The 21,401-nt window shown below is 46.7% G+C and overlaps 1 long non-coding RNA gene across 1 annotated transcript; it reads left to right on the top strand.

The window, feature by feature from the left end:
- Positions 1-8,541: 8,541 nt before the first annotated feature.
- On the top strand, positions 8,542-17,339 carry LOC123935438. Its single transcript, XR_006816905.1, has 4 exons — positions 8,542-8,650; positions 11,747-11,969; positions 14,077-14,235; positions 17,207-17,339. It is a non-coding gene; the product is annotated as an uncharacterized LOC123935438 (long non-coding RNA).
- The last annotated feature ends 4,062 nt before the right edge of the window (positions 17,340-21,401 follow it).

Below are 21,401 nucleotides of genomic sequence, written 5' to 3'. Positions count from 1 at the left end.
ACACACACACACACACACACAGGAATACTATGCAGCCATCAAAAGAAATCTTGCCATTTGCGACGACGTGGATGGAACTAGAGGATATTATGCTTAGCGAAATAAGTCAATCAGAGAAAGACAATTATCATATGATCTCCCTGATATAAGGAAGTTGAGAGGCAATGTTGGGGGTTTTGGGGGGAGTAAAAGAATAAATGAAACAAGATGGGATCGGGAGGGAGACAAACCATAAGAGACTCTTAATCTCACAAAACAAACTGAGTGTTGCTGGGGGGAGGGGGATAGGGAGAGGGTGGTGGGGTTATGGACATTGGGGAGGGTATGTGCTATGGTGAGTGCTGTGAAGTGTTTAACCTGGCGACTCACAGACCTGTACCCCTGGGGCTAATAATATATGTTAATAAAAAAATTAAAAATTAAAAAAAAGAAATGGAATCTTAGCATAGTGTTATTTTATATTTCTCATATTATAAGTGCAGTTAGCCATTTTTCCTAACTCTTAGAGCCATTTCTATTTCCTTTTCTGTGAACTGTCTGCTTATACCTTTTGTCTATGTTTCTATTAGCTTGTTGTGCTCATTGATTTCTTTTCAAGTAGATCTATACTTTGTGATATGAGTGGCAACTTTCCTGCTAGTTTGTCTTTATTTATTGGTTTGTTTTAGCTCGTGTATTGTACTTTTTGCCATGCAGACAGTTCAGTCTGATTTTCAGGTAACTAAACTTGTCAACCTTTTCTTTTATGGCTCCTGGATTGCAAATTATACTTACAAAGGCCTTGCTTACTCCAAGGGTATGCGAGAATTTCCTCCTTTTTTTTTAAAATGATCTTGAAGATTTCATCTTACTGCATTTAGATCTTGGATCGGGTTTGGATTTTTTCCTATTATATGATATGAGGACTGAATTCATTTTTATTTTTTAACTCAATAGCTAACCCATTGTCCCAATGCCATTTATTATTTTGTTTTATTTTGTTTCATTTTCTTTTAGAGAGGGAGAGAGCCAGAGTGGGGGAGAGAGAATCCCAAGCAGGTTCCACACCAAGTGAGGATCCCAATGTAGGGCTTGATCTCACAATTCTGAGATCATGACCCGAGCCAAAATCAAGAGTCAGACACTCAACTGATGGAGCCACCCAGGCAACCCATCCCAGTACTATTTATTAAGGAATCCATCATTTCCCACAATAGTTTGAGATGCCACCTTTATAACTAAATTCCTATATGTATTTGGTTCCATCTCTAGACTTTTCAACCCATTCCAGTGTCTTGGGTCTTCTTATCTATAAGCTACCTATATTTTTAAATTAAGTACAGTTCTAATTTCAGATGTACAGTCTAAAATCACTCTCAAGGATGGGCCACTCTGAAAGCCCCCACCTGAAAACCCATCTTTGATACAACCCATCTTGTTTTATAGGCTATATAATAAAAAACAACTAGGAGAATTACTCTGTTCAGTGAAGGCCTCCAGGGAACACTTGGTGACATGACATGGCTGCTGTTTGATAGAATAGTAATATTGATCATTACAGTTTATTGCTTACGGCTCCACAGGTACACACCAGAACCCTACACAGAAATGGCCAGTGCCTCTTAGCAATGAAGTCTACTGCTCAAACTCGCTCTACCCAACCTGTTTCTCACTCATGACCTTCTTCCTCTTACCTCTCAGCACCTCCATTCTGAATTCCCATCCCCACCCCCATTCTTCCATGACCCTTGAGATCTGATGCTGGCTTTGCCCTTGCAGGTCACAATGACCTGTCAGTGCTGCATCCTAAAGATATTTCAAGTCTACCCTCTCCTCACTATCTCCATCACCAACCTCCTGGGCCAAATTACCAACATCTGTCTTCTGGACATAGCCTCGTAATGGGCCTTCCTTCCTACAGTCTCATTGTCTCTAATCTGAGCTTCGCATGGCAATGATATTTTTAAAGCACAAATCTTATTTTGTCACCGTATTGCTTTAAAATCTTTCAGTGGCCACCCACTGTTTAGTATAATGGCCAACGTCCTTAGTGTGACCATAAGTTCCTGCATGATCTGGTCCCTGACGACCTCTCCACCTTCATCTCAATACACATCACTCTTCACTCCCTCTGCTTCAGCCTTTTGTAGAAAATAGAAAAAACTATTTTCTACAAAAATAGTTTGCATAGGCTGTTCTCACCACTTAAATGCTCTTCCACCCATCTTAAAAACCTATTTATTGGGGCACCTGGGTGGCTCAGTGGGTTAAGCCGCTGCCTTCGGCTCCGGTCATGATCTCGGGGTCCTGGGATCGAGTCCCGCATCGGGCTCTCTGCTCAGCAGGGAACCTGCTTCCCTCTCTCTCTCTCTGCCTGCCTCTCTGTCTACTTGTGATCTCTCTCTGTCAAATAAATAAAATAAAATAAAATCTTAAAAAAAAAATGAAGCTGTTTCCTAAGGAAGCACTTTAAAAAAAAAAAAACAACAAACCTATTTATCTTTCAGATCTCAGCTCAAGGACCACTTCCTTGGTGTTTCCTATTTACCATCTCCCCAGGCCATATCCTTCCCTTTATTGTGGTTACCTCAGTTCATGATGATACATTTATCTATATTGTTACTTGATTAATATGTGTCTCTCACAAACACCATAAGGGCGGGGAGCATGTCTTTCTTGCGTACCATCTTCCCTCCCTTACCCCAGCACCAAGCGTACTATCTAGCCCAGCACACAGTAGGATGCCCTAAAGTACTGAGTCTGTTAAATCCATGTTCATTTCCAATTAAATATTTTAGCTCACTATTGACTATTTATTTACTCATCAGTGGCTTTGTACTACAATATATACATTCCCTGGGAATGTGCAAAGCACCAAAGTTGAAGCAGAAAGCAGGATCCAAGTTCTTCTCCCAAAAACACTGCTAGTGACTTCTTCCACATGTGGTCAATAAGCAGCTATCCAGCCCGGAAGCAGCGCAATCTAGTTGAATCAATTTCATTCCCATGGAAGTCTTGGACTAGAATATGGGCCTGGCCAATGACCTAAATGATAGTAGATCTCCAGCGTGCCTGGCACCTTGGCTTACTTTCCAAGAGAACTACAGATGTCCCTAGTTCCAGCCCCACTTCCCAGCTTCCCTAGCAGCCTTCATTCATCTCCTTCTCACTCAGCAAAGCCACCTTTTCATCCAGGACCGTAAGGTTTCTAAGATAATCAAACACATGGCCTCCTCATAAAATACTGGGCCCCTCTGTCCTAAAGGCCTCAAGGTTGGAATAGCAAAGCTAAGGCAAGTTTTTTTGCATTCAGTATATGGGAAATTTCAACTCAGATTGGTGAACTATAACATCATTTCCAATGATCTCTGCCTTCTGATATTTGTGTTCCTTTGTAGTTCCCTCCCACACGGAATCAGAGCTGGTATGCATGACCAAGAGAATAAGCAGACATGACAGTGTGTGACTTCTGTGTAGGTCATGAAGGCGTTACAGCTTCTCCCTTGGTCGCTGAACTCCTTGCTCTAGGAAAGGCAGCTGCCATGTCCTCAGGACACTCAAGCAGTCCCGTGGCATGACCCATATGGAGAAGAACCTCGGTTCCTGGCCAATAGCCAGCACCAACTCACCAGCCATGTGAGACAATCAAACTGAATGGTGGCAATAGCCCCAAATGACACAGGAGTGCAATCTTATGAGGGAACTTGAGCCAAAGACCTCCCAGCTGAGCCATTCCTGAATCGCTGACCCACAGAAACCATGCAAAATAATAAACAATGACTGTTATTTTAAGCCATGAAGCTTTGGGGTGATTTGTTTTACAACCTTAGATACAGGCCATAAAGCCAACAACAGGAGCCCAACATCTGGTCTCTGTCTTCAATGTTCTGGACAGAGAGCCTCACAAGGTCGGGCACGTTGAAAACCCTCGAGAACAGTCATCGTCATTGTTAATAGTATTCTTTCATTATTATTATTCTTCTACTGATCGTGCTGTGTTGACTGTGGTGTTTCACAGCTCATTCTCCCTCCAGACTGTGAGTTCCCTCAAGGCAGTGCCTTGGTGCTGTTTATCTTTGCCTCTTCAGCTACTGGGCACCACCCAGGACATGGTAGAGACTAACATGTGTATCTTAGTGGGGTGGCCTGTGAGAGGGTAAAGGCAAATTCAAGTCCAGATACTTGAGCCACATGGGCATAGAACAGGGATATTGTTTGTAGTGCAGGAAAAGGACCAAAGAAAACAGTGCAGAGCCAGGCTCTGGGGCAGAAGGCAAGGCAAGGGTTTGTCCGGATGTGTGGAGGGCAGGGCAGCCCCGGCCAGGTTGTCCAGATCCTTGCATGAGAGGTTCTACTTCTCTTTTAATGAAGGAAGTTCAAGTTCCCCTACTGAACTCTCTGCCTTTGGTGGGATCTTCTGAGTATAAAAGACCCTCACTTGTCGCCAGCGTAGGTGGTACCTTGGACCAGTCCGCTAAACTCACTAAGCCTTGGTTTCCCCTTCTGGAGGCTGAGGCTAACAACAGCCACATGGGAGACTTGGGCACCCTGAGGGTTAAACATGATCAGGCCAAGAAAGCGCTTAGTGGCCTGGCAGGCACGTGGAAAGAGGCCAGGAAATGTCTGCCACTAATCACATGGCAAGAAAGTCTTAGTGAATACCATCTTTCATTTGCTGGTATTTTGATGCCAAAGCATTTCAATGATTCTCAAGCTTTTCTGCCTCATTTGCTGAAAGAACCAAGGCCGACTCACGCGCGCGCGCACGCGCGCGCACACACACACACACACACACACACACACACACACACCCTTCCTTCTGGAAGAGGTTAACTATTGTGACCGGTACAATTAGCCCCTTTCCATCTGATAACAGCCCCATCTAAGGAATTCACAACCGTTAATTAGAGGCACCCGGCAATCTTGTGAGGGAGGAAAATTATCGCTCCGACTCTACACGTGTCTGAAGCAAGTTGCTCTGGGGTAACCCCAGTCACAGAGCCTGGGCCTGAGCAGGGACGGAACAGGATGGAGCCTGCCAGCCCGCAGCCCCTCTACACTGCCTCTTCCCTCTCCCAGGGCTCCAGGGGGCTGACTGGAGGCCCTGCAGTTGTAAGTTCATTATTAAATCATTTCTCACCGAAAGAAGAAAAGGACTCGAAGCTCCACACACCGTGGTTTTTAAAATGCTAGTCTCTCTTCAATAGAAATTGAATTCACTGATGTAGCCCAGGGAAAAGCGAGCTCCTTCCTCCCCTCCAAATGATTCTTTCAGGGTAATATAGCAGTTAAACCTTCAGGTACATAATAGCACGCCGGTCTATTAGCTAAGGCGATTTTATTCTTCAGCTTTGCAGCTTCTTGCCTGACAGTTGTCACCTAGACAACCATGTCTCCATGAACTCAAGAGGAGACTGGGGGGCGGGGGTTGTCCTCTGAGGAGACAGCCAGCCTGATACATCAAATCTTCTGGTGCAAAGGAGCCATTCTTGGCTTTGCGATGTGGAACACACTAAATAATGCATTCGACTGTTGTGTCTTCATCCTTTCCATCCCCACCACCGCAGGCCCCTCCTTGCCTGTGACCTTGAAACACTCCCTGAGCTTCATGCCTTCCCATTCTCCTGTTCTCAGCAAATCTGGTTTGGTGTGAGTATATGTGTGTGTGTGTGTGTGTGTGTGTGTGTGAGCATGTGTGTACGTGGAACAACTTTCCAACCTTGCAGCTTCCTCACTATGGTTTTTATTTTGAGACAAAAGAACTGCAAGGGCAGAAAGTTCTTGGTGCCAATGGGTAAGGAGACTAATCAGACAGGAGCCCTGCCAACCTCATGTGACCCCGTGGGGAGGAGCCATTGTGCTCTGCCCCCACTTGGGAAGGGCGGAGCCCCGAGGCCGGAAGGGAGAGCCATCCCTCCTGGCCCCAAACCACAAGGGCACCATCAACTTAGAGCAGCCAGGGAGCAAGAGGAACACAATAACGGTTACAGGACAGAGGGCCAAAGTGGCACTTTCCTCACACACCTCAAGCAGGGTGGCAAGGGCAATGAGGGCATTGGTGGCCAACTGTGGTCCCTCCCAGGACTGGGATGAGAAAGCCTGGAGGGCCTGTGAAGGCAGCCGAGAGATATAATGTGAGGTCTGCCGAGCTGAGGCATCTCGAGGGAGGGGCTGGTTACTCATGAGCTGGGCACATTTGTGATGGGGGGGAATGCATCTAACTCCATGGGCTGGCCACTCACCCAATGCCTACATGTTCTCCTGAACTCTTTTCCAGACCCTCTTGGTTAAGCGCTTCCTGGAGGTGCTTGCAAGATGACGACTGTGGGGGGAGAAAGACGCTTATTTGAATATACCCATCCATCCCAAGCAGCCCATGCAGCAAAAAAGCAAGCTATCCTGTCAGGTCTTAATTTGGGCCTTTGTGGCCCCCAAGACCCCACAAGCTAGACCGTGGCTTTCTCCTTGACAGCTCCCATGGCTATGGGGTGCCTAGGGTCCCTCTGTATGGGAATCAATCGGTGGCATGCTGGAGCTAGGTCATAACGGCTCACAAGAGCTGACTGTGTGCATCTCTTCTCAACTTCATGTTTGGTGGCATCATGCGGGCAGCTTAAAATTAGGCATGGTTGGAGTATCTATACCACAGAGATCAGCTACAAATCAGGGCCTTTGTTCATTTGTTTCAAAGCTGGCTTAGCAACATACTTCTAGAACCACCTATCCCCCAGGTCCCAGAAATTCTGCTTGATCTGTGATGTTAGGATAGGATGACACCATCCTCCCCAACAGAACACCTGCCCTGAGTCGGGTCAGTCAGAGTGCTCCATCCTCTTGGACATATAATCTGATACAGGACGGGCTTGTGACACACCATAGGCCAATCAAGGCCTTCCTTAAGATTTTAACCAGAGGGGCAGCTGGGTGGCTCAGTCGGTTAAGCATCTGACTCTTGGTTTTGGCTCAGGCTGTGGTCTCGCAGTTGTGGGACTGAGCCTCACATCAAGCTCTGTGCTCAGTGCAGGCTCTGCTTCAGAGTCTCTCTCCCTCTCACTCACTTTCTCTCAATCTCTCTCAAATAAATAAATGAAATCTAAAAAAAAAAAAAAAAAGACTTTAACCAGAGCTATGAGGGGGAAATGCCCTTCTCCTGCATTCAGCATGAATAAGAATCCTGTAAGCCTAATGTCGCCATCTTTTTCAGTCTCTTCGTAGACAATAAGGCCAACACAGAAACGAGCACAAGCAAGAAATGGACAGAAGACAGGGCCCTAATTGCACTGTTTGTACACCTAGAGATATATTACTTCTTCTTCTTTTCTTTTTTTTTTTTTTTTTTTGATTAAGCTAGATTGAGTTGGGATTTTGTCACTGGCAACCAGAAGAATCCTAATTACAATATATTCTCTTCCCTCATACCATCTTCCTCCAGAGAGCAGCTGATGATGTCAGGGTCCTGCTCATGCCCCCTTGGCACTTGCAGTCCTCATGTAGCTCGATGCCTTCTTACTATAGGCAAATGAGACACTCTTAAGCCACCAGCAGGAGAGGCCAGGGCTCTGTGTTTAACACATACAGGGGCAGCTCTAAGCCAATGAGGAGCAGGAGATGGTAGATAAATAGCCCCAGCTCCCCAGGCAGGACTGCAAGGCACATTGCACACAACTTCCCTGAGATCCCCAGCACAGCCGACCCTTGGTTACCATGGTGGTAACTTGTTTTGACACTGAATTGGCTTCCCTCTCTTCCCTGTCTCGCTTCTCCACTCCCTACTGACGCCTCCCGGAATCGCCTCTCAGATAAACTACCTGCACCCAAATCCTTGTTGCAAGGTCAGCTTCTGGGGAAATCCAACCTAGAGAAATATACTGTTGCCAAAAAAAAAAAAAAAAAAAAAAAAATCATGTAACTATGACTAATGATTACTACAACCCAAACCATTTTGTCCCTATCTTTCTCATAGTCTCTTTCTGTAGTTTCTCAGCCCAAGTTGAGTCCTGTTACTTGTTTCCGGTTACCTAATGCCCGGCTGCAGAGTTAGCTTGCAAATGAGGGGGGGAAATGGCCGTTGGGAATAGAAAGCGGGAGGTCACACTTCTGGTTTTGTGGCCATTATCACGAATTCTGATCTGGAGTTGGCCTATATCTGGTCCGGGCTACGAAACAAAATATCTGCGTGTACCCATAGGTTTTCCTGCGGACACCAATGAATGAGGAGCAAAGGTTTTACTAGTTTTTTCCTGTGAGAAATTCAGCCTTGGACAGCTGGAGATCCTATCACGTTAAAACGGCTCCCTCCCTTCCACCTGGATTGCTCACACTTACCACAGGCCTTTGGAGACACCTTAGCCAAGAAACCATTAATTGTCGGGGAACTGTGGGCTGGAATGACCTTTTCCCACTGGGAGAGACCAACTCTCCCCGGCCGTGTGTGACACTTGGGAGTGCACCTGCTCACAAACCCAGTCACAGGCATGTGAGTGCGCGTGAGTGGTGGGAGCCACGCCCATTCTTCCCAGAACCCGCTCTCCTTCTACTTCACCAGATGTCGGGCTGCCAAGCTTTACAGCTCCCAACACCTAGATACCTGTATTTTTCCAAAGCCTTGGTTTGGGAGTCATTTCCTGATGCGTTACAGCTCCTTTGGACTGAGTATGCTTCCGATGTCAGGGTAAGTGGGTAGGAGGGACTAATTAAACGGATTTAAGTGAAAGACTTTGCGATATGAGATGAAAAGAGTCCAAATCTAAATTGCCACCGCTAATGCTTACAGGAATTAATGATCTTTAAGGAGCAAAACACAGAAGATGGTATGGCATGAGAGAAAACCTTAACTTGGCTTGTGAATACCTACATGACAATTCCAGCTCAGTCACTGCCAAGCCATCTGGCAGCAGGGACAGTGGTCCTAAATACAGACAATGGGGCCGGACTGCCTGGGTTTAAATCCCAGCTCCACCACTTCCCCGCTGTGTGACCATGGGCAAGTTAAGTAACCTCTCTGGGCTCAGCTGCCTCCTCCACGAAGTGGGGATAGTATTGGCACCTGTCTTGGAGGACGGACATAACCGTGAAATGAATTCATAGCTCTCAAGGGTTCAGAAGAGTGTCTGACACCTAGGAAGCTTCCACAGGTTTGCTCTCCTCAGCGGTCACAGTCTCTCTGGGCCTGAGTCTTCTTAGCTGTAAATGGAGGATTCCTACCTGGCCTATATTTTGGGGTTTTATGAGGACAAAATGACACAATGTTATTGGAAGGGAAAATCTGGTAAAGCATAATATAAATTTAGGTTGTGATTAAATCAGCTCAAGGTTTTGTGACCGACGATCCTCCCCTAAAAGAGCCGGGGTGGGCATTTAGAGGCTTGGTTAGTCTTGACTTCTGGGGAAGGAAACAAGAGCTCAGGGAAACACACCCTCCCCTCTACAAGGATCGGACATATGGCTAGCAGCTGGGATTTATGCAAAGCATTCTTCAAATTAGTCCAAAAGCCCCACTGTTTGGTTATTGCCCCCAGCGCAGCTATAAAACCACAGCTCACAACTGCCTGCAGGTTGTTGTATCCCCAGCCCACGCTCACCCCGGCCCCTTTCAGGCTGCCTAGCCGTGGCCACTCTGAGCTCCCTGGCCCCAGAGCCACCTGCGTGTCCTCCGGCTAACTCAATCTGCTGTCAAAAAGGAGGAAGTAATTAAATGGGGGACATGTCAGTCCCACCACAGGCCCTGGAAAAGTCAATAAAATTTAGTCACCAGAATGGAGCTGATTTTTAACCACTCTGCTATAAACCATGACACGCACAAAAGATGTCAGCTTCAGGTTACATAGGAACCAAGCCCAGGAACCCAGTGCACAGCAGTTTGCCTTCTGTGGGGCAGAAGGGAGGAAAATGGAGTACTACTTACTCCAGTGAAATGTGAGGTGAGAAAGGAAGGAAAAATATCTTGTTTCCTCCAAAACTCTGTGCCCTGAAGAGACTAGGGGGAGGGGCATCGGCAGTGGTGAAGAGGAGACAAACGGAAAACAGGGCAAGATAATATATTGTTACTAGACAGGCCAGTCGGGCTCTGGGAAGCAGTATATAAGAGAATCAGCTATTAGACAGCAGTCCAATTAGCAACGTTGTTGCTGGCTCTCTATTCCAAAACCCTCTGCCAGTTCTGTTTCACTCTGCTAGTGTCTGAGTGGATTTTCTCAGCCTTTACAAGGCCCTGTCCCCGAGGAGCTGCAGGGAGAAGAGGTTTGGAGGGAAGAACCAGAGCGTATGGGAAACAGGATTCTGCTTGGCTGACCTGATGCACCCTGCCAGCCTGGTAGGCTTTTCCCTCCCATCAGTTCCTTTTGTGCTTTGTAAATCACGAACATGAAATCAGTATCACTGACCACTTTGTGAGAAATTCCGGCTATGATCTAGTAGGGCCAGCATCCAGATTTTGCCAAGAGCAATCGCAGTGGCATGGGGTGGAGAGGGAGGAGAAGGTCTGTGAACAGGAGGTTTCCTTTTCACACATCAGAGACATCACAACAGACCCAGAGTCATAGAAATGTGCTGAATCATTCCATGCCTGGAGACTCAGCTCTTTTTGCAAAAAGGCCTAGGAACACTTTTGTTTCACTTCCCGCCCCCCCAAAGTCAAAGGTGACTTTTTTTTTTTTTTAGATTTAATTTATTTTAGATAGAGTGAGAGAGAGAGAGCACAAACAGGGGGAGTAGTGGGCAGAGGGAGAAGCAGGATCTCCCCTGGGCAGGGAGCCCAGCACAAGACTTGATCCCAGGACTCTGGGATCATGATCCGAGCTGAAGGCAGACACCTAAAGGACTGAGCCACCCAGGTGCCCCAGAGGTGACTTACTTAGGAATTTCAATGAAATGCTAAATGCAAAATGCAGAGCATAAAGCAACCCACAACTATCTTACTAAAGTTAGTAGTTAACATTCATTGAACACTTCGTACTAATTTTAATCCTCACAACTTTCCTGGATAGTAGGTTCTAATATCATTACACCTATTTTACAGATGAGAAGACTGAGCCCCAGAGAAATGAAGTAACATGCCCAAGGTCATGTGGCTGAAGAGTGGTAGAAATGAGAATTGAACAGTCAGTCACTCAATATTTACTTCCTGTCAGCTCTCCATGCTAGCAATAGAGGACACTTTCCTGATGCTGGGCAGACTCCCAGACCTTTTCATGTACATTATCTCACTGGATAAGCAAACACATCTCTTGAGGCAGGAGTGCTTGCCCCCGATTTAGAGATGCAGAAACTGACATAGAGGAGGATTAAGTGGCCCTCACAGTATTATAGAGGGGGAAATGAAGAGCAGAAGTCGAACATCCCTTCTGGTCTTCTCTCCATACCCCCGAGGCCTCAGTATACTAAGTGTTTACATATGGCAAGCTCCCATCGGCCCTAGTAAAATGTGCAGCACTGCTCCCCAGGAAGGCCCCGCTCCTCTGCTTCGGGAGACAGGTGTAATGGCTTCCTCATTGACCACATCCACCCTACCGGTGACGTGCGCTCGTATTTCCTGCGAGGTGGCCACATGTTGGCCACGCAGGTTCTGCAAATGGCCTCAGTCCATCTGTGGAGGCACTGTTGACCTTGTAGATGTGGTAAATTTATCATTTTAGTAAGATAATTTCCCAGTAGATGGCAGTAATGTGTCTTGAGGAAGGGGTGGGCACCTCTTCCTAATTCGTGCAAAGGCAGTACAGGAGCAAGTGGGGCCCCTGATGTTGTCTGTTTTAAATTCTTTTACCCGTAGGAGCAAGATGGCATTGATCCTTCTGTCTTCTGTTCCCGCTTAAGACCTAAAATGGGAGATTTCGCTCTGCAAAAATTCATCTATTGATATTTAAGAAAATGCTTTGCAGGCACCTCCAATGGAACAGTTCTGTACAAGGTAGACCTACCATGGTGAACAAAGGAAACAGTCCCCGCCGTCTTTGTTCTGGAAGCTCAGTAAAGGAGTGTGGAAGGCATGAAAGGTCAGTACAGTTTAATTGGCTTACCCTTTCTCTCTGGTTTGCCTCTATTCTGTACATTGTGAGAGCTCAACAGCAACAACAGCTCAACTCTTTGGACTCCTTTGCAGCCAGAAGTTGTCATGGGACCCAGTTCTGCCCATGAGACATAAAGAGTAGTCAATGGATACTCACTTTTCCCCTTCTCCCTTCTTTCTGGATGGAATACAGATGCTATGCCTGAGTAGCAGCAGTCATCTTGTAAACATGAGGACAAAGTGTACTTGCTATAGACAGCAGAGAAAGGGGAGAAAAGGAGTCTGAGTCTGGTGTGGCATTATTGAGCTGTAAGAATGGTGCTGAATAGCCTATCTTATTTGGGGAGATAAATAAACCCCCATTAAACTACCATCAGCCAAGTTTTCTATTACTTATGGCTAAACATGACTATAACTCACACAAGGAGCCAGACATTAATCAGTATAAAAAATAAATGTGAATAAATGCCACACTAGAGAAGTACAGGGCACCGTGGAAAGGTAAGCTGAGGCACCTGACCAACTCAGAGGCAAATAAAGCTTTGTGGAGGAAATGACATTGAATCTCAGTAACCAGGGGGTTGGAGTGACATGCCTTTTGGTAGAGTAAAAAAAAAAAAATTGTATGAAAGTCTTGAGGGGGGGAGGAAGCACATACATTGGGGGTAGAGAGAGAGGGACAGTCTACACAGGTACACAGGTAAATCAGGCCCTGGGGATCAAAACTGTGACCTTAACCTCTTTGCTTAGTTCATTAACCAGCAGGATTGACTAACCACAGCCAGCTAACCACTAAGGCATGGCCAAGGGGAAGGAATGCGAATGGAGGATTTCCCTGGGCCTGGTTGAATTGGAAAGGAAATTAAGATCGCTTCTGATTATTCACATCAACAGAAGGCAAGGAAGATGCCCAAAGAGGGTCGATAGAAAAGTACTGGGAGGATGAGGAGTACCCACACAACCTGGCACACCATACGTGTTTGTTGAATGAACAAATGATGGCAGTGAAAGTAATTTCAAACTGCGAAATGCACCCATCATTACTTCCAGTCTACGATGTGTTGTACCATACTAAATCTTCAAGGTCTAATTCACAAAAGATAACAACAGAAATCCTTTTATGTTCTTGCCAAGTACAGGGTTCAGGATGTTGTCTTCCTATTGGTGAATCTTTGCTTTTGCCCTTTTCTCTGCAAAGGGAGAGGCTTTCTCTGTCGAAAAATCATTCCTTTGAATGCTCGCCTTTCTTCTACTTCCCCTCTCCCAACCTTCTGGATCACTTCCTATAAAAAAATGTTTCTGTTTCAAACCCTGGTGAACTATTCATTTGCATAACCATCACAGACAGATCTTCAGCTCTGCCTCTGGGAATATTGCTTCTCTCTTTCTACTTCTCTCCCCCAGGGAAATGGCAGTCTCTCCCTGCCCCACCCCACTTCTCACCATCCTTGCTCCAGCCCACCCTCACCCCACGGGGCCCCACGTGCAGCCTCTTTTTGGCCACACAGCGCTTCTTGCCAATCTTGAATGGCACCAGGCTCCAGCACCATCCCTCCCCTCTGCCTGAATCACTGTACCTGCTTTATTCCCATTTTATTGTGTCCTTTAGCCAACCCCTCCCCCGGGAAGCCTTCCCCTACACTCCAGCCACATGGCTTTTCCTCTCCACACTCAGATAACCCTGGGCTATCAGGTCCTCTTCCCTGCTCAGTCTCTCCCACTGGCCAGAGGACTCTAGGAGGTAAGGACTCTGCCATCCTGTTCACTGGTCAATCACCAGCCTTCGAGAACAATTACAACACACTGCAGGCACGGACTGAATACTTACTGTGGTCACATTATAGCGGATTCCTTTTTATTTTCCACATGATTATAAGCTCCCGGAGGACACGGTTTAGGTATTTTCCATCTTTGCAAACTCCCAATTAGGGACACAGTCTGACACAGGATAAGGAAAGGGGAGGGTGAACTCCTTAGATGTTTAACCTGGAGAAGAGTTAACTGGGTAAGCAGCGGGGAGGACCCCCTGTCTTTAAATATGTGAAAGGCTGCCAAATGGACTAATATAAAGCTACTTCAAGTACGATCCACAGACCAGCAACATCTGCAACACCTGGGAACTCACGCTGTTGCTCAGGTCCCACCACAGACCCACCAAAGCAGAATTCTGGGATGGGACCTGGCTCTGCTTTGAAGAGCACTCCAGGGGACTGCGATGCGTGCTACAGTTTGAGAGAAGACTTGGGCTAATGGTAAGCATATTCTGGGTTTAGAAGGAGACAGTTTTCCATTGAATACACAAAAAAATTCCTCTATGGGTCTACCCAGTAATGGCAGAGGCTGCCTCGTTAAGTTCCCCGCAGCTCTTCAGGTCCTGGAAAGGCAGAGTAACCTCCCTTTAGGCCTCTGTTGGGATTTGATGCCTCGATTATGACACTATTGATCCAGCCAGGAGACGAGAGACCGGAGTAACAAAAGCCCTTCAGGAATGTCCCATGGATCTCTGGCTTGCAGGATCGGGGGCCGGGGATGGTTGAGGGGGTCCCTCCAGCCAGACCAGCTCCACCTCTCCAGCTACCTGGAGCCCGAGGGGTGGGGGAGTCAGTGGGGCAAAGGTGACACAGGCAGGAGGAGGGCAACCATATTCATCTTTTTAATTTGAGAAAGGCTTTATGGCTGCAGAAGGAAAAGAACCTCGCAGTTGCAATAATAGAAATAGCAAAAGTTAATATTTATCAAGCATTTACTCTGTGCCGGGTGCAGTGGTAACTTGCTTGGCAAGGATTTTCTCATTTCATTCTTCCAAGAGCCCTATAAAAATCGCTAATATCTCTTAACTGAAATAAGGAAATAAAGTGAGAAAGAGGCAAGATGCCTTCTCAAAAGATCATGCTGTTAATAAAGGCAAGAGCTGGGATTTGAACCCAAGCGTTCTGGCTTCAGAGTTTCATCTCATGACTTTGATTCTGCGCTCCTTAACTCTAAGCAGTTAAATGCTAAATGTTCAGGATCCAGAAGGTCTTCGGCCAGGGCCAGTGAGATGCCCAAGCAGCAGAGCTGGGGGAGGAGAGTGAGCTATGAAGAAAATGGGATTGGCCAGGGTGGGCTAGGATACATGACAGCAACAACCCCTGCCCCCCAACATCTCAGCGCCTTAAAACAATCAATGTTTGCTTCCTGCCCCCCAGGAAGTCCATCACAGGTGTTCCTAGGTGGGCTGCTTTCCTGGGAGTACTCCTCCCCCCTAGGTCTGACCCAGGCACCTTCCACTGTCAGCTCCAGCTTCACCTGGAGCCCCAGGGGACCATCTGTCCCCTGCCAGTTGACCGGAAAAGACTGGGAGCAAGGGAAGGACCCCACCAGTTACTTGAGGGGCCATGCCTGGGAGCCAAGTGGGCCACCTTCCCCACATTGTACTGACCAGAACTAGTTCCCTGACCCTTCATCTGTGCAAAGGAGCAAGCACAAAGCTCTTCCTGGGACTTAGGAAGACAATGAAAGGCTGGTCAGCACTGGAATTATCACCGCCACAGAGAGATTTCTTATTTTCACCCATGAAGGGGCAAACTCATCTCTAGACACAATCTCTGAACTCTTTGGATGGTGAAACACTTGAGGTCCTTACACTTCTAAGTGTAGGCTTGTACAGAAATTATGTACATGCCCTTAAGCCGACATATGTATGAGATATTTGATTTGCTTGATTTCTGTGTGTGTGTGTGTGTGTGTGTGTGTGTGTGTGTGTGTGTTTTAAGTAAAGAAATATATACTAAGAAATGTTTCATTATTTTCTGCTTCCCTCTGAACTGGCTTGACACCCTCTGGCATGTTTATGCCCCGCTCTGGAGACCCCTGCCTGGGAGCTCTGAGAGCTGCCCAGAGGGGAGGCAGTTTGCTGGGCTGGAAGCGAGGGCTCCCGGGGCACAGTGATTTCCCAGGAATGTCCCAGCATGATGGGCAGAAATGGGCAGAGAGCAGGGAGGGGATTGCTCTGAGCCATCCTATATCTCTCTCTGCGGAGGACTCCATCCTCTTCCTCCCTCCCTCTGCCCAGATCTCTGACTTAGGTGCCAGTGTGATATGAGAACCCTCCTACTGGGTGGAAGTAACTGACCCCCTAAGCCTACTCTGACTCTAAGGTTCACCAGTTCCATGAACACATGGGGAGGAGCAGCAGCGAGGTGAGAGGTCAGAGGGCTGCCTTGATTCACTGCTTCACTGATGTGCCAATATCAGAGGGGAAGAGGCAGGATAATACTGTTTGAAATCTGAGTTAGCTGTTAATATATGGCCTGTGGGGATAAGCTGGTATGAAGTTCAGAAAGACAAATGGGAGAGCGTAAAGGAATAATGATAGTGATAACTAGCTGTTATGGAGTGCTTACCATGCGCTAAGCCTGTTTCAAATACTTCATCTCCATTAATACACTACAGTCCTTTGAAACAGATATTATTATTAACTCTGCTCATTTGATTGAATTCAATCAATCAAATTGAATTTGGAGGAGGAAACTGAGGCAGAGATAGGTTTAACTGAAGCATGTAGAGGTTTACTAAAGCCCAGCATGGCCCACTGACCAGTAGCATTGGCCTCCCCTAGGAGCTTACTAGAAATGCAGAGCCCTGGACCCCACCCAGGACCATTGAATCAGAGCTCTCCGGTTTAGTAAGACCCAGCCCCCCGGGTATCTCGACATATTAGAGCCTGAGAAAAGCTGGATTAGTGAGGCAACAAGGTCTTATTTAGCCCAAATCATCAGTGGCCTTTTTAAAGCTTTTTTTTTTTTTAAGATTTTATTTATTTGACAGACAGAGACCACAAGTAGGCAGAGAGGCAGTCAGAGAGAGGAGGAAGCAGTCTCCATGCTGAGCAGAGAGCCCGATGCGGGGCTCGATCCCAGGACCTTGGGATCATGACCTGAGCCGAAGACAGAGGCTTTAACCCACTGAGCCACCCAGGTGCCCCCATCAATGGCCTTTTGTTTCAAGAAATTGTTGCTTCTCCAGTGCTGAAGTTAGGCAGGAACCTGCCAAGCTTAATTCTTCCTCTCTCTGATCTAGAAGTGATAGCTGCCATTCCCAAACACCAAGTGTTAGGTTAGGGTGGCCAGCATTTGGAATGAAAAAAAAAAAATCATTATTTCCCAAAAGGAAGAGCTCAGGATATTGGTATATACACAAAGATATGATTGGTTCCTCCTTCTCTTTCTCATGGCTCTAAAGCAACAGTGATGAAGAAGGAGACTCCGAAATGAGTTGGCCTCGTTCAACTTCACAGCCCACATTGCCGCGTAGTCAGACAAGTCATTGGTCTGTCTTAGCCTCAGTTTCTTCCTGGGCAAGATGCAGATGTGTGTAACATAGGAACAGGCTGTACAGCTGTCAAGAGGATTAAATAAAGTAATCCATGTGAAACAGTACTGTGAACACATAGTTAATACTCAGTACAGTTGAAATTGACCGTTACGAAGGGTGGTCATAGATGATTCTAGCTCAGGTTTATAATCTCGACTAAGATTGTTCTGGGTGCCCTGGAATGGGCTGTGTGTGCCTAAATCTCAAGACAGAATGAATGATTCGTTTAGAAGTTGTTATAAAAACAATGGATGTTAGAGACCCCAGTTTTGAGCAGGTCAAAAAACCCGTTGCATAAATGAACCATCAAATACTGAAGCACAAATACCTTCACTTCGAAAGAAGACCTTAGGAGCAGTTCTATCTTCCAGATGATTCAGAGTTGATTTGACTGTTTTCCTCTGTATTGTTTCAAGCTGTTCTTTCTAGAGGGCAACTCAGACGGTTGGCACTTGGAGTTATTTTGCACAGTATGCAGGAAAATTCTGTAAAATACCAGGATTTTTCTCAAAAATACGTGTCAATGACAAATTTAAATAAGAAGGGACAGATCCAGGGTGTGTAGCTGATAAAAACAAAAAGGGAGCTTTCGGTGACCCTAAACACTTTTGTTTTTTCTGTTTGTAATTACATATACTGTTTGTGTCTAGAGTCACTTACATTTATCTGGGCAGGTTTCAACAGCAGTTCAGACACACCCATTCCAGAATTATTTCACCTACTTGGTATGATTCTTTTTTTTTTTTAATAATTAAATTGGTTTTTTTTTTTAAGATTTTATCTATTTATTTGACAGAGACAGAGATCACAAGTAGGCAGGCAGAGGTGGGGGGAAGCAGGCTCCCTGATGATCAGGGAGCCTGTTGTGGGGCTCGATCCCAGGACCCTGAGCTGAAAGCAGACGCTTAACCCACTGAGCCACCCAGATGCCCCTCAGTACAATTCTTGAGCAAATTTTTGTTCATTTCGGCCACCAGAAACTTCCCTCATAATATATAGAAGGAACTGCTGTGTAGCAAGTGGCCAGCTATCCTCAGCTAGACCATCGTGTGGAGAAAACACAGTCCCAGACCCACTCTGGACCACCAGGGCCACCCTGTGACCTCACACAACTCACTCAGCCTCTCTGGACCTTCCTTGGTTGCCATGGCTTTCACATCATCATTCAGATAGCTGGCCCAACTCCCTCACCATCCTCCTCTTGTAGTGAAGAGTAGATGAAAGAAATTCACAAGTGCTAAGCCAAAGGTATATATAAATTTTGGTTGACTAATATTTGTTTTACTTCTTTTATGTTGTTCAGATGTGGAGAGCTAAATGAAAATTATTTTTCCTATTCCCGTGGAAGATGAAGAGGAGAAGATTCCATTCATTCTCTCTTTCTACTAAAAGAGATGGGGGTGCCTGGCTGGCACAGCTGGTTGAGCGTCTGAGTCTTGGTTTCTGCTGAGGTCGTGATCTCAGTGTTGTGGGATTGAGCCCCATGTCAGGCTTCCTGCTGAGCGGGGAGTCTGCTTGTCTCCCTCTCCCTCCCCTCTTTCCCCTGCTGGCCCTCACACTCTCACTCTGAAATTCAAATAAAATAGTTTTTTTAAAAAGCCTCTGTGTGTGTGTGTGTGTGTGTGTGTGGTGATTTGAAAAAGGAAAGCAACCAGATGATAAAAGGGAGACACACACAAATGGAAAACCATGGGGATCGATGTCATTAGGAATCCTGGTATGAGCACTGACCAGCTATGTGACCTTGTGTAAGCTCTGTCGCCTCTTGAGGCCTCAGTTTCCTCACCTATAAGATGAACAAACCAGACTACATCATCTCTCATGTCTTCTCAACTTTCAGTGAGTGATCTATGGTGCTCCCCCAAGTCAGGCTCAACAAACTGGTCACCTTTCCTACATGTCAATGATGGATGAATCAACTCCCAGAAGCAGGGTGGAGCCAGTCCAGACCCTGTCCACAACCCTGTAACATAGGGCTCTGGCCTGCCCAGGGAAGGTTGGCCTTGTCTGTTTCCATAGCAGACCAGGAGTGGTAGCAGAGGAAATGCCATGAAGGAAGAAAGAGGGGGAAAGGAAGACGAGTCGCCAGGATATAACACTGTACTGACAATGTACACCACGACTTGTAGTTTTCAAGATATTTTTACGAATAATACCCATTATATTGACATTGTGATGAGGGTGAGACCATGACATTTACTATATAGCCCATGCCTGGCATGGTCTTGGCCTGGCACATAGGCTCAGTCAGTGTTTATTATAAAAAAAGAGTCAGTGAAAGATCTCATCTCATCTGGTGAGGTAGGTGTGGTTATTTTCCCCATATTCAGCTGAGGAAACAGATTCAGGAGAGGTAGCTGATTGCTGAAGGTTGCCTGGTGGTGAAGATGAGCTGTGATTTGACTGTGTCTTCCATTTCTTAAACCTGTGCTTGTTCCCTATGTCATCATCACCAGTGCTAAAGGTTATTGAGAAATGGCCACACATTCTTTGCAGCTTCTCCCATCAAGAAATTGAGTCCTTTTATCTACCCACTGAATTCTAAGCATGGTCACTTGACTTGCTTTGGCCAACGGGATATTGGCAAATATGCTGCAAGCAAGGCCATGAGGAATACTTGCACATGGAGGCTTGCTCTTTCTCACCACTGGGAACACTGCCGTTGCCGTGTGAAGAAGCCCAGGGCAGCCCACCAGAAAGTGAGGAACACACTGTGTGTGGACCGAGAGGCTTGAGCAACCCCGGCTATCTCAGCCATCCCCACGAGGCTCCTAATATTTGAATGGGACCATCTCAGATCATCCAGTCCTAGTCAAGCCAACTCAAAGAAGAAGCCACAAAATCCTAAGCAGAAAAATGATCGTTGCTTTAAGCCACTCAGGTTGGGGTTGATTTGTTACGCACCAGAAGCCGCTGATACAAATAGCATCCTTCCACCCCCACAGCTTCTGGTGTTTCATGGTGACTATTATTTGACGCTGAATTGCCCTTCTTTCTCAAACAACCTTGAAGTCATTCCTCATGCAAACACATATGCACACACTAGCACACATGCAAAGGCACACAGATGTTAGGCATCCTCAGACTTAACGAACTCAGGGGAAAGAAGGGGCACCAGCTTTTATAGAACTTTGTTTCAGCACGTGAAGGAGGAATTCTTTTTTTTTTTTTTTTAAAGATTTTATTTATTTATTTGACAGAGAGAAATCACAAGAGAGGCAGGCAGAGAGAGAGGAAGGGAAGCAGGCTCTCCGCTGAGCAGAGAGCCAGATGCGGGACTCGATCCCAGGACCCTGAGATCATGACCTGAGCTGAAGGCAGCGGCTTAACCCACTGAGCCACCCAGGCGCCCCTGAAGGAGGAATTCTAAGCCCTTCTTGTAATCAGCAGCCAGCTCATGGTTGCACTTTGTCTCACTGTCAACGGGCTTTTGTGGGGGCGTCTAGAGTAGAGAAGCAGGAATAAGGAGATGGGAAAAGAGGAAGGAGGAGAAAAGGGTTCTCACCTGGGGAGTCTGGCCATGAGGAGACCTCAGGCCACAGGGCCACAGCCTCCTAGCCTCTGCCCACAAACTGGGATCAATGAGTCAGCTGGAGGCTTTTGACCCAGGTGAGCCAACAGAACGGACACCGCCCACCACCTCAGTTAGCCAGCGACTCCTGGGCCTGGTGAGGGCAGCTGACTGGCCAACTGCGGGTGGTTATGCAAAAACCAAGGTTACAGCAAAGAAAGTTCATGTCTTTCCAGAGCCTGGCATCTCTTGGATTGGCACCGTTGGGTCCTGCCTGGCTTTTCAAGTTAGCAGCTGCCAACTGGCAGGAGCCCGTGCCTGCTGCTCTTGCCACCTTTCATGGTCTGTCACTGGGACCATTTCTGTGCTCTGGTTGCAGTCACAGAACATCTGCAATTAACCAACCGTGAGGGGCCTGCTAGCTCACCCAGGGAGACAACAGAATGGGGGGAAAAACTGCTAGAAGGAAAGGAACAAAACACAGCCCGTTTCGGGGAAGCCCAGCAGAATTGCCAAACCGCCCGGCAAGAGCAGAGCCCACAGCAGACAAGG

The sequence above is a fragment of the Meles meles genome, chromosome X, assembly GCF_922984935.1.
Source record: "Meles meles chromosome X, mMelMel3.1 paternal haplotype, whole genome shotgun sequence".
NCBI classification, from domain to species: domain Eukaryota; kingdom Metazoa; phylum Chordata; class Mammalia; order Carnivora; family Mustelidae; genus Meles; species Meles meles.
The sequence above is the reverse complement of the archived record's forward strand: the minus strand, read 5'-3'. Positions and strand labels throughout refer to the sequence as shown.